The 15,913-nt window shown below is 34.3% G+C and overlaps 1 pseudogene; it reads left to right on the top strand.

Moving 5' to 3' along the window:
- Positions 1–8,449: 8,449 nt before the first annotated feature.
- Positions 8,450–9,729, top strand: LOC141394373 (probable citrate synthase, mitochondrial; annotated as a pseudogene).
- Positions 9,730–15,913: the final 6,184 nt, after the last annotated feature.

The raw sequence follows: 15,913 nt of genomic DNA, 5'->3' as shown, positions 1-15,913 counted from the left end.
GTTATCTATACCACAAGATTTTTTTCTTCTTATGCTTTTGATAATGTTCTTTATGGATGAAAGATTTATATTACAGTCGGGTGTTTCATAAACGGAGCTGTTGAAAGTAGCAAGGGTTTCCAAAACATTATCTTCCGTAATTTGACACTTAATGTTTTCAGAACTTTTGTGGTTTTTTAGAAGTTGTTGGGCAAATATCTGACGTTTTGATACATATGCGGAATCGTTAAAATCAGGGTTTGATATGGGCGGAATGGTTTGTTTCTTCTTCCTTATAATTTTTGAAATTTTCCAAAAAGGTTTGGATCTGGTGTCCAATTCTTTCAACGTCTTGTTCCACACATTATTTCTAAAACATGATATTTTATTATAAATCATATTGCTTATAAATATTAAAATCAATTCTATGACGATATCGATCAATGTCCTCTATGGAGGTTAATTCGTCATTGAAAGGACTTGTTTGACTTATAGAGTTTATAATATGATCATTAAACCTAGCCCAATTAGTTTTAGAATAATCATAAATAAAATCTTTATGTCTACATACGGAATGTTGTAGAAGGGAAAATAAACCAGGTAAATGATCAGAGTTTAAAGCATTTTCAACTATAGGCTGGTTTATTTGTTGAGAAAAATTCGTAAGAACAAAATCAATGGTAGATGGTCTATATCTAGAAGTACTAGGAATGTGAGTATGTGCACTTGGAAAGTGAATAGAAAAAGGAAGAAAATGCGAGAGGTCACAAGAATTTCCTCTAAAACAGTCCCAATCTCGGTGCTTGCTGTTTAAATCCCCACAAATCACATAATTTCCATTGACACTCAATAACTTACGTAAATCACTTTTGAAATCAGATCGCGATAAATTATTTGAACGACCACCTGGAAAATAAACTCCAATAATTTTCACAAGTTCATTTTCATTAACAAATAATTCGATTACAACATTTTCAATTAGTTTGGTCTTAATGTTCATTAACCGACGCAGTTTCACACTTTTATGAACACAGATGGCAACACCGCCACCGCCAATCTTCGATTTAGCCTATCACTGCGAAAACATTTAAATAGTGAATGCTTAAATTTATCTTTAGTATCAAGCCATGCCTCAGATACAACGCAAACATCTATCTTTTTTTCCACTAGAAAATCAAAGAATACATATTTTTTATCGTGAATGCTTCTTGCATTCCATAACATAAAATTAAGTTTTGAATCAATTTTACACATTTTAAGAATAAAGATATTTGATTGCTAATTGAGCAATAACATTGAATTGTTGAGATTTGGTTTTACATTCTCTTAATTGTGTTATTATATCTAAGGTTAGGTGAGAAATTTTACTTTCTGTAAATAAATCATCATTTTGTTGTTACTGTAAGTACCACTGTTAGAAGATTTCTTTATAGTTGTTGTGTTTGACGAAACGAAATTTTGTTGATGTTGTTGTTTTTGAAAATCATGAGAATGGGCTTCCCTTCCATTCACTCTCGGTTTAGAATTCAGTGGAGAGTGTTCTCAGTAAGCTGAATACGGATTTTTTGTTCTCTAGAAGAGTGACGTTTATTAATGCTCTGCCTGATTTCCAAAAATGTACGTCGATTTGGTCAATTCATGTCTGTAGACTTGTGATCACCGTTACAATTTGCACATTTGCTTTTTGTTTCTTTACAATCCAATGTTTTGTGTTTGCCAGCGCAGTGGGCACATTACGTTCGAATGGAGCACCATTTTTCTCCGTGGCCGAACATTTGACAATTTCCAAATTGAATTAAATTGTTTCTAGCTTTTCGGTGTAATCCCATTTTATTATAACACGAAAGAGGCAACTGTGAACTCTCTTAAGAGTGTTAAGATTGATGAGCCGTTTTCAAATGACACGATGTTTATAGTGTCGGTAAAACCATTGAAGTTTTTAGTAATAACTTTAACATCATTGCATTTTAAACCTCGAGAAATTAATTCGGTTTTAACTTTACTTGCTGTTTTATATTCCAAATCAAAAATGACATGTTCTTTATGGATGAAAGATTAATATTACAGTCGGGTGTTTCATAAACGGAGCTGTTGAAAGTAGCAAGGGTTTCCAAAACATTATCTTCCGTAATTTGACACTTAATGTGTTCATAACTTTTGTGGTTTTTTAGAAGTTGTTCGGCAAATATCTGACTTTTTGATACATATGCGGAATCGTTAAAATCAGGGTTTGATATGGGCGGAATCGTTTGTTTCTTCTTTCTTATAATTTTTGAAATTTTCCAAAAAGGTGTGGATCTGGTGTCCAATTCTTTCAACGTCTTGTTCCACACATTATTTCTAAAACACGATATTTCATATTTAACCAAACGATCATATTGCTTATAAATATTAAAATCAATTCTATGACGATATCGATCAATGTCCTCTATGGAGGTTAATTCGTCATTGAAAGGACTTGCTTGACTTATAGAGTTAATAATATGATCATTAAACCTAGCCCAATTTGTTTTAGAATAATCATACATAAAATCTTTATGTCTACATACGGAATGTTGTAGAAGGGAAAATAAAACAGGTAAATCATCAGAGTTTAAAGCATTTTCAACTATAGGCTGGTTTATTTGTTGAGAAAAATTCGTAAGAACAAAATCAATGGTAGATGGTCTATATCTAGAAGTACTAGGAATGTGAGTATGTGCACCTGGAAAGTTAATAGAAAAAGGAAGAAAATGCGAGAGGTCACATAATATGTTTCCCCAAGAATTTCCTCTAAAACAGCCCCAATCTCCGTGCTTGCTGTTTAAATCCCCACAAATCACATAATTTCCATTGACAGTCAATAACTTACGTAAATCACTTTTGAAATCAGATCGCGATAAATTATTTGAACGACCACCTGGAAAATAAACTCCAATAATTTTCACAAGTTCATTTTCATTAACAAATAATTCGATTACAACATTTTCAATTAGTTTGGTCTTAATGTTCATTAACCGACGTACTTTTACACTTTTATGAACACAGATAGCAACACCCCACCTCTTCGATTTAGCCTATCACTGCGAAAACATTTAAATAGTGAATGATTAAATTTATCTTTAGTATCAAGCCATGTCTCAGATACAACGCAAACATCTATCTTTTTTTCCACTAGAAAATCAAAGAATACATATTTTTTATCGTGAATGCTTCTTGAATTCCATAACATCAAATTAAGTTTTGAATCCATATTAAACATTATTAGAAAAAAGATATTTGATTGCTAATTGTTGAGATTTGGTTCTACATTCTCTTAATTGTGTTATTATATCTAAGGTAAGGTGAGAAATTTCACTTTCTGTAAATAAATCATCATTTTGTTGTTACTGTAAGTACCACTGTTAGTCCCAATTTACATTAGGCGAGTTTACTTGCGGCAATTGTCAGTTTGTAGGCGAGAGAGGGTGCTGAGAGGCAAAGGGTTACCATATGCCTCACCTCTCTCTCCTACAGAATGACAATTGCCGCAAGTAAACTCGCCCAATGTAAATTGGGACTTAGAAGATTTCTTTATAGTTGTTGTGTTTGACGAAACGAAATTTTGTTGATGTTGTTGTTTTTGAAAATTATGAGAATGGGCTTCCCTTCCATTCACTCTCGGTTTAGAGTTCAGTGGAGAGTGTTCTCAGTAAGCTGAGTACGGATTTTTTGTGCTCTAGAAGAGTGACGTTTATTAATGCTCTCCCTGATTTCCAAAAATGTACGTCGATTTGGTCAATTCATGTCTGTAGACTTGTGATCACCTTTACAATTTGCACATTTGCTTTTTGTTGTTTCTTTACAATCCAAAGTTTTGTGTTTGCCAGCGCAGTGGGCACATTACGTTCGAATGGAGCACCATTTTTCGCCGTGGCCGAACATTTGACAATTTCTACATTGTATTAAATTGTTTTTAGCTTTTCGGTGTAATCCCATTTTATCATAACACGAAAGAGGCAACTGTGAACTCTCTTGAGAGTGTTAAGATTGACGGAGCCGTTTTCAAATGACACGATGTATATAGTGTCGGTAAAACCATTGAAGTTTTTAGTAATAACTTTAACATCATTGCATTTTAAACATCGAGAAATTAATTCTGTTTTAACTTTACTTGCTGTTTTATATTCCAAATAAAAAATTACAGCTTTGAATGCTCTATCCGATGATTTATCATGGGAAAAAATTGGCAATTATTTTCTTTTAGAATGTTAGTTATATTTTCATGTAAATTGATTGTATCACACAAAATTTTTATTCCAATTGACATGTTTTTAGACGGTAGTTGGCATAGCCTTTGCTGAGCAATAAGGCATTTATAAATTCCAAATTTTGACCCAACACTTTAATTGGTGGAACAAATTCTTTCACAACATCACTCGCGCCATCAGTTTCTGATTCCTCTTCATCAGAAAGTGCTTGGAGTGGTAGAAACCTATTATTCCTCTGAGGAGGTGGTTTGGGATTAATGGTAGTTCTTCTTTTGGGTTCTGCAGCCCTTTAACGAGTTTACAGCAACTAAATGTACGTAGTGTTTTTAACAGTAGTAAACAAAAGGCGAGAGAAACACGTCTGAATGTCAACAAAGCTGAACAGAGACTGCATGGCATTTTTGCTTAAGTCATATCTGGTAAATGACTAATGACCAAGTTCGACCTAATTCAAATGTGATTCTGAAATCTTTTTATTAGGTGGAACTTGGTCTTTAGTCTTTTATCAGATATGACTTAAGCAAGAATGCCATGCTTCTTATGTGTCGAGGCCTTTAGTATGATCAAGGCATTATTGTAGACTAAGCCCTATTTCTAAGACGAGTATATTTTTTCCAATTCTCCTCAATAGGATGTAGTGGCGCCTGTAGATTGTCCGTTTGCATTATTTGCTTATTGTAATTGTGGCACCTCAGGAATGCAGGTTTGACACTTCTGGTTAACTACTAAATCTTGTCCAATATTAATTAACATTCTTTGGGTGCATAGTTCTTTTCCCTTATATTACACTGTGCAACATTTTTAAGGTGATCTTGTGCAAACAATTCGAACTGAGGATTTTTTGAAAGAACAGATCCAAACGTCAAGAAACCCTAGTTGGGTTTTGTTGTGTCAGATCCAGCTCGGATTTTATGGCCCCATCTAAACATGGTTAAATATTGAGTTTTTAAAGAAATTCGCGGCTATATCTCTGAAACCAATGCGAATCTGCTTCTGAACTCTGAAGCAAATTTGTAGATAAGGACAGGAATAAAATATTTGGAGTTTTGAAAAACATTACTCTCTGTAATAGAGGGTAATAAATGAAGTTGAGCCAATGGGGGAATACTCCACTCAAGCAATCGAAATGAGATTGAATCTTCAACAATAAACAAAACAAACAAAAAACAGCCGAGGCACTGCCGAATGGAGCTTTGTTAAAAACAAAATTCCAATAACAACCTCACAGGCAACTGTGGTGATGTTATTTTCAACTCACAGAATTCGACGAATTCTTAGTTGATACGTGCTGACATGTTGCAGAATATTTTGATTTAGGTGTTTCTTTGGAAAAGCCGAAAAGTGAGTGTGATTCTCATTCATATGGGAATACTAGACACTTAAAGAGTTCGGTTTTTCGCTAAAAAGGCATCATTTCAAAAACTGAGAAGCCAATTGATAATTCCCTTCGCCGGGATGAAATCATGATATTGGTAGCGATCAGTGAAATTTTGCAACACAGTCAGTTCGTTTTGAAAAACATTACTTTCTGTAATAGAGGGTAATAAATGAAGTCGAGCCAATGGGGGAATACTCCACTCAAGCAATCGAAATATTTGGAGAAATAATGAAATCGAAAAACTACATGTATTGCCTCAAATTTCAAAATATATGCAAAAATTCCACAATTTTAATACATTTCGCACCGGATCTCCAAAAACCTTAATTTTTTTGAACATTTTCTTTTCGAAACATATTTCCTGGTATGTTATACACAACTCTTCAGAACATGCCAAATTCCTTTTCGTTTCTGAGATAAAGACCTAAAAATTCAAAAAAGTCTAGATTTAGGCCGGTTTAGATGAAGCCATAAAATCCGAACTGGATCTGACAGGACAAAACCCTACTAGGGTTTTTGTAGTCTAAATATGTACTCGCAAAAATTGCATACAAGAAGTTGTTTGCATTTCCAGTGTTGCATAGTGTTACAGATCAGTTCTAATTCCAGCTGTAATTATATTCTCTTCTACCTCTTGTTTTTAGTACTGATGTAACTAAATTCATCCTGTCTGCATTATTTGTAAAGCTGGCGGAGCTGCTTTGTGTGCTTGTTGGGACGCTCAACAGTCTAGGTTGTTCGTAGCCTAGAGGTTGGATGCTCGGAGTCCCGGGTTCAATTCTCACTAGCAGCGGTTTCATTTTCTTATTATTTTTTATTTTTTCCCCCTATTTGGCAATTTTTTCTTGGCTTGCTTATTTTTTTCCTATTTTGAAAATGTTCTATGCTTACATTTGTGCGTAAATACTGATTTTAGTTTTTTTTTTTATCGATGTTAGAATTTTAGTCCCATTAGCGCATGGCTACCGTTTTAGGCATATTTGGCACAAACATGGCTCCATAAATTCCCCTGCGTAGAGTGGTGAAAGTCGTAACACTTTTTCATGTTACGTTCGGTTGCACATATACTTTGAAAGATAAGTGTTGAAGTATAATTTTTTATTGGCGTTTGAAGTAGCCATTTTTCTTTTTGGGAACGTTGCTGGTATTTGAATTCAGCCGTGTTTCTAATCATTTTACTTGAAGTTAGAAAAGGAGGTAGCAAGTGACATCTCGATTCATTTGCAGTCAACTTTTTAACCGCAAACATTCTGAATTCTGGAAAATTCCCAAACTGGTGTTGAAAGTAGGAGTCCTTTTTACTAATTTTGATCCCTTTTGTAAAAGGACATTTGGAATACTGAAAGGAAAAAAAAACCCTTTCCTTCCCAATTCCATATAACTCCCACTAGTTGGGCATGGTAACCGCAGTTTGTGGTTTATGGTTGCCTTTTTTTCAAATATTTGGAGCTTTTTTTCTGGCATTAACCTCTTCATTGGTCATTTGGTAAGCCGTTTCTTTATTCAAATCTTTAAACAATATAGAGTAAATCGTTTTTGGGTTTTCCTTTTTTGTTTGTCCGTAGGATTCCCTTCTCCCTGTATTACAACAGGAGTACCCCTGACGTCCACAAGCTTTGATACCGATAGAACATCTCTGTACACTTTCAGCTCTTGTGAATTTGCCTTTGGAAACAGAGTGTCAGTGCTTCCATTTATCGGGAACAACATCCATATTTTGTGTGGTCAAGTGGATTAAACGGCCTGAAATGGTGCCTGGCTCTTTATAAGCATATAACTAACGTGTTATAAAGCTAATTCAAAGTTTTTGTTGAGCAAAACAATATTATTTCAAACGCCTTTGCAAAATTTGTTGTGTACGTAATATGCTGATCTGGTGAATTTGAGATTGTTGATTAAGTTAGACTGTTAACAGAATATTTACTGATAACAGCTGGCCCCTGCTAACTCGCTCTGTGAGATTTACAGTTTGGGAAGCATTGCTTCGACATACAGAAAAGTATTTCGGTTTGTTTTGTTATAAATTAATAAATTTTAATAGGTTTTTCCACAATCTATTCACACAGATCAGAAGTACACTAACATCACTTTTTTTATTTATATGATTTCTATTGTGCATACTTATCATATTTCGAATTAAAATTAAAACCATACTGAAACATCACCATTGCATGTTAATGTTTGATCAGCCGCTCGGTATGTGTGTGTATGATTAACATAACCAAAGGTTGTTGCCCTCACAGCTGATTTTTGCTGAAATTTTGAATTCCTCAAAAAGAAACACACATACATATTAACATTAGCATAACTAGAATACATTTTTGTTAAGTGATTAATTAGTACACAGAAAAAAATTGTAAACATTTGATAAAAAAATTAAAAAATCTGATTAATTTTTAATTGATTTTTTGCCGATAAAATAATGTTCATATTGAAAATCGTCGATAAAAAAATTTGTTGTTTTCATTAGAAATTATTTTGATAAAGAAATTCTCATACTAACTAAGAATTTTGTTGAATATTATTTTTTCAAGCGATAAAATATTTTTCATATTAACAAACTGGTTTATCGATTTTTTAATTTTTATTTGATAAAAAATTGTTCACATATACAATAAGGTTTGTTAAATATATAAGTAAATATCGATAAAAATATGTTCATATTTACAATTATTTTGTTGATATTTATGTTAAATACAAACCCAAAAGCCACAAAAAGATAGATACTTACACACATTTATAAATGGTGGGGGTTGCTTTTTTATTGAAATGTATGGAATGACAAATGCAAAACAACAACAGACGTTCGGTACATGCACAATTATAAATCGTACAAGAAAAAAATTAAAGAATTGCTAGAAGCTCAGAAATTGAATGCTTTCTTGGCCCAATATGCCCGTTTCTTCACAGCCGATTCCGGTTTGCGTGAAGTTTTAGCCCAAAAAATTCCAGCTGAGCAAGAACGCGTTAAGAACTTCAGGAAGCAATATGGTGCCTTCGAAATGGGTGAAACTACCATCGATATGATGTATGGTGGTATGCGTGGCATCAAAGCTTTGGTCACCGAAACTTCTGTCTTAGATGCTGATGAGGGTATCCGTTTCCGCGGTCTTTCCATTCCTGAATGCCAAAAGGTATTGCCTGCTGCTGAAGGTGGTGATGAACCCTTGCCCGAAGGTCTTTTCTGGCTCTTGATGACCGGTGATGTTCCCACCAAGGCTCAAGTTAAGCAATTGTCCCGCGAATGGGCTGAACGTGCTGCCTTGCCCCAACATGTTGTTACTATGTTGAACAATTTCCCCACCACTTTGCATCCCATGTCCCAATTTTTTGTGCAATTACCGCCTTGAACCACGACAGTAAATTCCTAAGGCCTACTCAGAGGGTGTTCACAAATCCAAGTACTGGGAATATGTCTATGAAGACAGCATGGATTTTGTTTGCCAAATTGCCAGTTGTCGCTGCCACCATCTACTGCAACACCTATCGCAATGGCAAGGGTACCAAGACCATCGATCCCAATGTGGATTGGTCCGCCAACTTCGTCAAGATGTTGGACTATGACGATCCTAAATTCACCGAATTGATGCGTCTCTACTTGACCTTCCACAGTCACCACGAAGGTGGTAAAGTATCCGCTCACACTGTTCACTTGGTTGGTTCCGCCTTGAGCGATCGCTACCTCTCCTTCGCCGCTGGTATGAACGGTTTGGCCGGTCCCTTGCACGGTTTAGCTAACCAGGAAGTCTTGTTTTGGTTGCGCAAATTGCAAAAAGAAGCCGGTAACAATCCCTCTGAGGAACAACTCAAGGACTACATCTGGAAGACCCTCAAGTCCGGCCAAGTCGTGCCCGGCTACTGTCATGCTGTACTTCGCAAAACAGATCCCCGCTACACCTGCCAACGCGAGTTTGCCCTCAAGCATTTGCCTGACGATGAACTCTTCCAATTGGTCTCCAAGATCTACAAGGTCGTGCCACCAATCCTCACTGAAACCGGCAATGTTAAGAACCCATGGCCCAATGTAGATGCTCACTCCGGTGTCTTGTTGCAATACTGCGGCATGAAGGAAATGAACTACTACACTGTTTTGTTCGGCGTCTCCCGCGTTCTCGGTGTCTTGGCATCCCTCATCTGGGATCGCGCTTTGGGCTTGCCCATCGAACGTCCCAAATCCTTGTCCACAGACATGCTCATGAAGATGGTTAAGAAGTAATTTATAAACAAATACCGTACAAAGTAATAAAACCAAAAACTATTTCTAAAGCAACAACAACAAAGGTATCTATCAAATCAAGACAACTCATCAAAATGTTTCGAAACTCATTACTGACTTAGAATTATTTTGATCGTATTGCTATGAGGCGAAGGATATACATAACTAGGAAAGAAAACACAACAACAACAAAACACATTTACTTAACGAATTAATGCTTAATAAATTTTAATTTAATTTAAATAAAACAACAAAGAAAAAAAAGAAAAACGAAATGAAACAATTTATAACAAAAGTAATAATTTAGCGTCACACTTGAATTTAAATGGAAGAAAACAAATAAAACACATTTAAATATAAAATTAAGGAATCTCGTTGTACGCTTTTCGTTAGTTGTGAAATTCACAACAAATTCACAATTCACAAATTAAAAATCATCAGCGGAAAATCGGCATCTAGAATAAAATGTAATAAATAGGTGCATCGTATTTCAAATATGTATATACAGTATTTCCCGGATATAAGCACTGTGGAAAATGCAAGCAAAGCAGTGCATATATGCGGGGGATTCATATATCGAAATCCCCTTTATAAGCACAATTAGTGCTTATATACAAATCCCGCTTATAAACACAATCCGTGCATATATAAAAATCCCCCATATACAAATTTTCATTAAAATTGCAATTTATTCGCTTTTAATCAACCAAAAAAGAAAACCATTTCATTCATAAGAAAACATCCCACTTCTTTGTTTAGTACTAGGCTCGGATATCAATAGAAGTTACGTATATTTAAAGCGAGAAGAATCTTAATTATTTTTATTCTTAAACAAGTAAAAAAGCGTTAAGTTGGTCCGGGCCGAACCATGAATTATTCTGAAATAATATAGAATAATTACTTTTCTTGCTGTTACGAAAGTACAAATATCCACAATTTCAGGCAGAGAAGACTTTTGACCATTGAGAAATCCAAATACCTAATTTTAGCTAATTCGGTCAGCTAAAAGTTTGAAAATACTTGAAATCGGGCAAATTCGGTCTGAAAATGTAGATAAAAACCTCAAAATACCTGAAACCGAACTGCAAACAAAAGACTCATCTTTCCGAAATTTCAGTATTCTATCTCTATTTTTGTGTATGCTGTCGTGACTACCACAGACGAAGGATCGGAAATGCATAGATCGAATTCGAATTTTAGCTTGATAAAGAATATTTATACTTTATAGTGTTGCAAATGATTATTTCAATGAGTTACAAACGGAAAAACAAAGTTAATATACCCTTCATACTATGGTGGAGGGTATAAAGAGTACGTTATTTTGCCTGTGCATTGTCCAAAATAGAATTGCTCTATGTTTTCTATTTCATGAAGTAATTGGCAGGAAATTTTGGAAGTTTAATTTTTTGCACAATCGTTCTCATCTAATTCTTTATTCTACAACATAACTTCTCCGACTTCCTTGGATCTCCATAACATTGTAGGTTGTTACTGCTCGTCAAAAATCACATTGTATGTAAATACAAAAAACATGCCTTTTTAAATGTCAACAATATTCATTGATTTTCTAAATTAGGGCCAAACCTATAGCTCTGCGTGTTGCGTGTGCGTTCAAAAATACAAAAACAAATTACATGTATTACAAATTGAAATACATGTATTTTGTTTTTGTATTTTTGAACGCACACGCAACACGCAGAGCTATAGGTTTGGCCCTTAGTCAATAATTTTTCGCCTTTTGCGACCGCCAGTAGATAGAGTAAATGGCTTGTTTATTTTTATTGCAATTAGTCCCAATTTACATTAGGCGAGTTTACTTGCGGCAATTGTCAGTTTGTAGGTGAGAGAGGGTGCTGAGAGGCAAAGGGTTACCATATGCCTCACCTCTCTCTCCTACAAAATGACAATTGCCGCAAGCAAACTCGCCCAATGTAAATTGGGGCTTAGTTCAGGTTTCTCTAAAAGCATATTGCCTGTAAGACCAGCTCCAAACGAACGAATTTCGAAGACTGCGTGCTCATTTTGCGTTTTATATTGATATTTCTTGACTAGTCTTTGCCATATTTAAAGTCGATAAAAAATTTTATTATCATCCAAATTATTTTGAGCCATTGCATATAAACGAATTTTTTAAGCCAAAATTCAAGTGCTTATAAGAGGGGAATGCATATAAGCGGGATGCATATATCGAAATAATGTCAATGTATTTTGAAAAAAAAAATAACATTTGCACAAATTTCAGTGCTATTAACCGGGGAATGCTTATATCCGGGGTGCATATAAGAGGGAAATACAATAAAATATTTCGATTCTCCCTTTTCCGATTTTTGCATTACATTACAAAATTTGGTTCCAATCATAAAATGTATAAGCACCATTATTCACACATAAACACTGATTTATTTCCACACTTTTCGATCTGATCACAGCGAACGACTAAAAACGACTAAATGCTTCTTGAGAACAAAACATTTTTTTCTTTCCCTCTTCTTTTGTTAGGTTCATAAAAACAACAGACCAAAGTTTTAGTATACATTCAAGCAGTCGCGGTGGCAACAAGTAGATAAATAAAACCCCATTCCAACAAAAATCTCATACCCATGCTTTGAATAACACAGCACATTATTGTAGCGGAAAATCTCTCTATGCCATAAAAAGTTATTTTCTCACGCTCTTGAGAGCGAGAACATGTGACAAACTTTGAAAACCATTATAACAACAAATATTGGTTAAAAAACTTAAACAAATTTCAATGAATTATTTGTTTGAACCCGTTTATCGGTCGCTTTTTAGTAACATTTGCATTTTTGATAAATATTTTCCCAATATGTTTGAAATATTTTAACAACATTCAACAAAAATATGGTGATGAAGCTTTTAATCAAAATTTTCGGGGTGACTTTTTCTGTGTAGAAAGTTTTATTTTGTTTCTCAGCCAAATATCTCTGCATTAATTTTCTTGTGATTTTGAAAATATTGTATATATAAATTAAAATTTTGTTAATCTTCATTTGGATCAAACCTTTGTCAAAGGACTTGTAATTTGTCTATAAATTGTTTCATTTGAATTTGTAAAAGTTTAAGGGAACTTTTGGTGTCAGAGTAAAGCTCATTTTATGAGGCATTCCTCTGTATTTGTGATATAACTTGCTTAATTTTTCTTAGAATTTTCCTTATAATTAACTGAATTCTTAAATATTAGTTTATATTATTATTATTATTATTATTATTATTATTATTATTATTATTATTATTATTATTCCGAATATTCTCAGCTATTGCATGATTCCAACTGGGTTACTTTTGTATATATATTATTTTGAAAAGAAAGATTTCTTATTAATAAAATAGTGGTATATTAACCATGTTGTAATTTAATTTTACGAATTTGATTCAAATGGGGTCGAAGTGGTAGCAGGGAATAACTGAATGTGGGTTTACTGAAGAAAGTGTAGAGAAAATCTCATGGGGTTTTACTTGATAAACTGGATGGGTGGGCTATACATGCGACAACATCATAGCATGGTAATAACGAACTGAATGTTGGGGAAAGCTATATTTTCGGTGTTTTTTTCGGGCTGTAGATTCTCCTAACTTCTCTTTTCCTACTTTTTCGCATTATTGCACGCATTTCAAATTAAACAGTTAGTAGCAGAATTGTCAGATAGATAGTGGCAAGAACCCCCCTAACGGCGAGTGATAAGGCTGAGTACAGATGCGTGCCAAGTCAAGTATCTGCAATCAATATTTTTGCATTTCCTATTCACCTAATCGATGCATACTACAAGGACTCCTAAGATAGGCACCATAAGACGCGTCTCTATCTCTTCTGGCTTGTTTAACTTCAGACGAGTTCATCAATAAATGATAATTTGTGGCAGGATTAAATATGACAGTAGGAATATACGAATGAAGTAATTCAATTGCGGTATTTAAAGTCGATAACTGAGAGTTAACATCTTTTGAACGATATAAAGAATCTAAATTAACATCAATAATAGTGTCAGCAATGTGATCCATTCTGAAATTATTGTAATCCTTTAATTCAACAATAAACGATGTATTTGTACCAAACGCTTCAACAATTAACGACCCACATTCGCAATTTTTTGCGCTTTTAAATATAACTTTATAACGTAAATAGAAATGTACAAACAAACGCCGCCACATCGGCGAGGAATGCGATTATTCCTAATTAGGTTAAAGTTTGGAACTGAAAGAGAGTTTGAAAAAATCATAGGCTTGAATAATGTCTAGCCCGGAGTCACCAAACGTATTCTTAAATTCACCTAGCTTGACATTAGCATTGAAGGGCAGAGGCTTTGAGCATTGATATGCCAAATATTTAAGTTTCTTGAAAATATGAGGTGATATTTCTTATCAAATCGTTGTCATTTGCTATAGAACCAAGATTAATTTTAGAAGTCAGAGAGCTTAGGACAATATTCATAAGTTTGGGGAGAAGAAGTATATAAATACTAAAAACATCGATAACATTTTCAATGCGAAAAAATAAAAAGCATAGCATTGCTACCACTTAATTGAAAAAAATTAAAATTAAATATAGTAACAATACATGACATGATTACAAAAATGAAAGAGATCAAAGATGAACAAATTTTAGCAGGCAAAACATGAAGAGTACTTTGAATGATCAGTACTTTGGGCTGTTGATTCGGCAAAGAAATTTTAGCTTTAATTACTTCACGATTTATAACATTGAAGCCACTTATTTTCAGTTTCCTACAAGTTTGTTTGCTATGTTCGACCTGTTGTCATTTAGGTAGTCTCCCCAGATCCGCCAAAAACATCTGATTCTTTGAAGAATTTCGATTTAGAAACATTTTGAAACATTGTTTAATTTGACAAGAATAGATCTCCGCTTACTAACATAACATTCCCCACAAATCCAGGAGAAATGTCCACTTTCAAAAATGCACAAATGTAAACAATAACATCATCTAGCTTTTCAAGGTTATCAGGTATACCAAATTTAATTTTATTAGGCAAAAAATGGGTCTTGACAAGGCCTCTACCATCATCTTTGATTTCCTGTAAATCTCTGAACGGATTTCCGCAACAACATCATAAAATTTATTTTTAATTTCTGTTTGCTCTTTCTTTAATACATTTGCTAGGGAACGGAACGTCTCTCTAAGAAGAGTAAATTGCTCACGCATTTCCGTCTTAAAAGCATTATCAGAGTTGTCAGGAGGGTTTTTATACAATCAGTACAAGTACATATACGTTATATTAGAATTTTGTCCAACATTTTGAATAGTGCTTCCGAGAATTTCTCGCATAGCAGACATTTAATTTTTTTCAGTTTCCAAGTCGCAGACTCCACAGAGATAACTCATCTTCGCCAAAAATGTACAAAATACAGTTGTACCTCGATTATCCGTGAGTCGATTATCCGGGAACCTCCATTATCCGTGATAGAAAAGAAATGTTGGACTTTTTTCCATTTCTTTTATTTTTCGTTATAAACTTCATTGCCCGGGAGTAAAAACACACATTCCAATTAATCTGATTAAGCAAACAGAAGGTAAACAAACGAAAACTGGAAATTCTCCCGTATTACACAATTTGTGTATTTATGGTATCACAAAAACCATGGGACAAAGTCCATTCAGATGAATCTGATGATGATATTTTGTATCATTCTAAAATTTGGTGGATTACCGTAATTAATTTAAATAAAATTGCAGATTTTCATATTAAAAAAAAACATTGTTCCACTACATCCCATACGGGACAAGGGAGACTTCTCTCATATCAATGAGTGCACCCCGATTCATATTTAGCTCAATGATATGGGACCTACTGTTTATCGCCGAGTCCGAACGGCGTGTACACAAAAATAAATGTACTTAAGCTGGAAAATTACGAAACCGATCCAACAGCGACAATGGTTAGTCAATTAAGACACTTTCACAAGGAGCGAGTAAATGCGAGAGCCTATAAACAAATAACCTTGTGCTGAAGCTAATAATTTACCAGTAATCCGAACGTTTCGAACTTGTTTTCAAAAGTGTTGCTTAAACCTTGTCACCCCAGCTTCCACCCATATGTGGAGCACCAGCTGAAATAAATTGCAACGTAAGACCC

This window comes from Musca autumnalis, unplaced genomic scaffold (genome assembly GCF_047663935.1).
Source record: "Musca autumnalis isolate F117 unplaced genomic scaffold, ASM4766393v1 scaffold_2, whole genome shotgun sequence".
Taxonomy (NCBI): domain Eukaryota; kingdom Metazoa; phylum Arthropoda; class Insecta; order Diptera; family Muscidae; genus Musca; species Musca autumnalis.
Note: the sequence above shows the minus strand (reverse complement) of the source record. Positions and strands in the feature narration are given on the sequence as shown.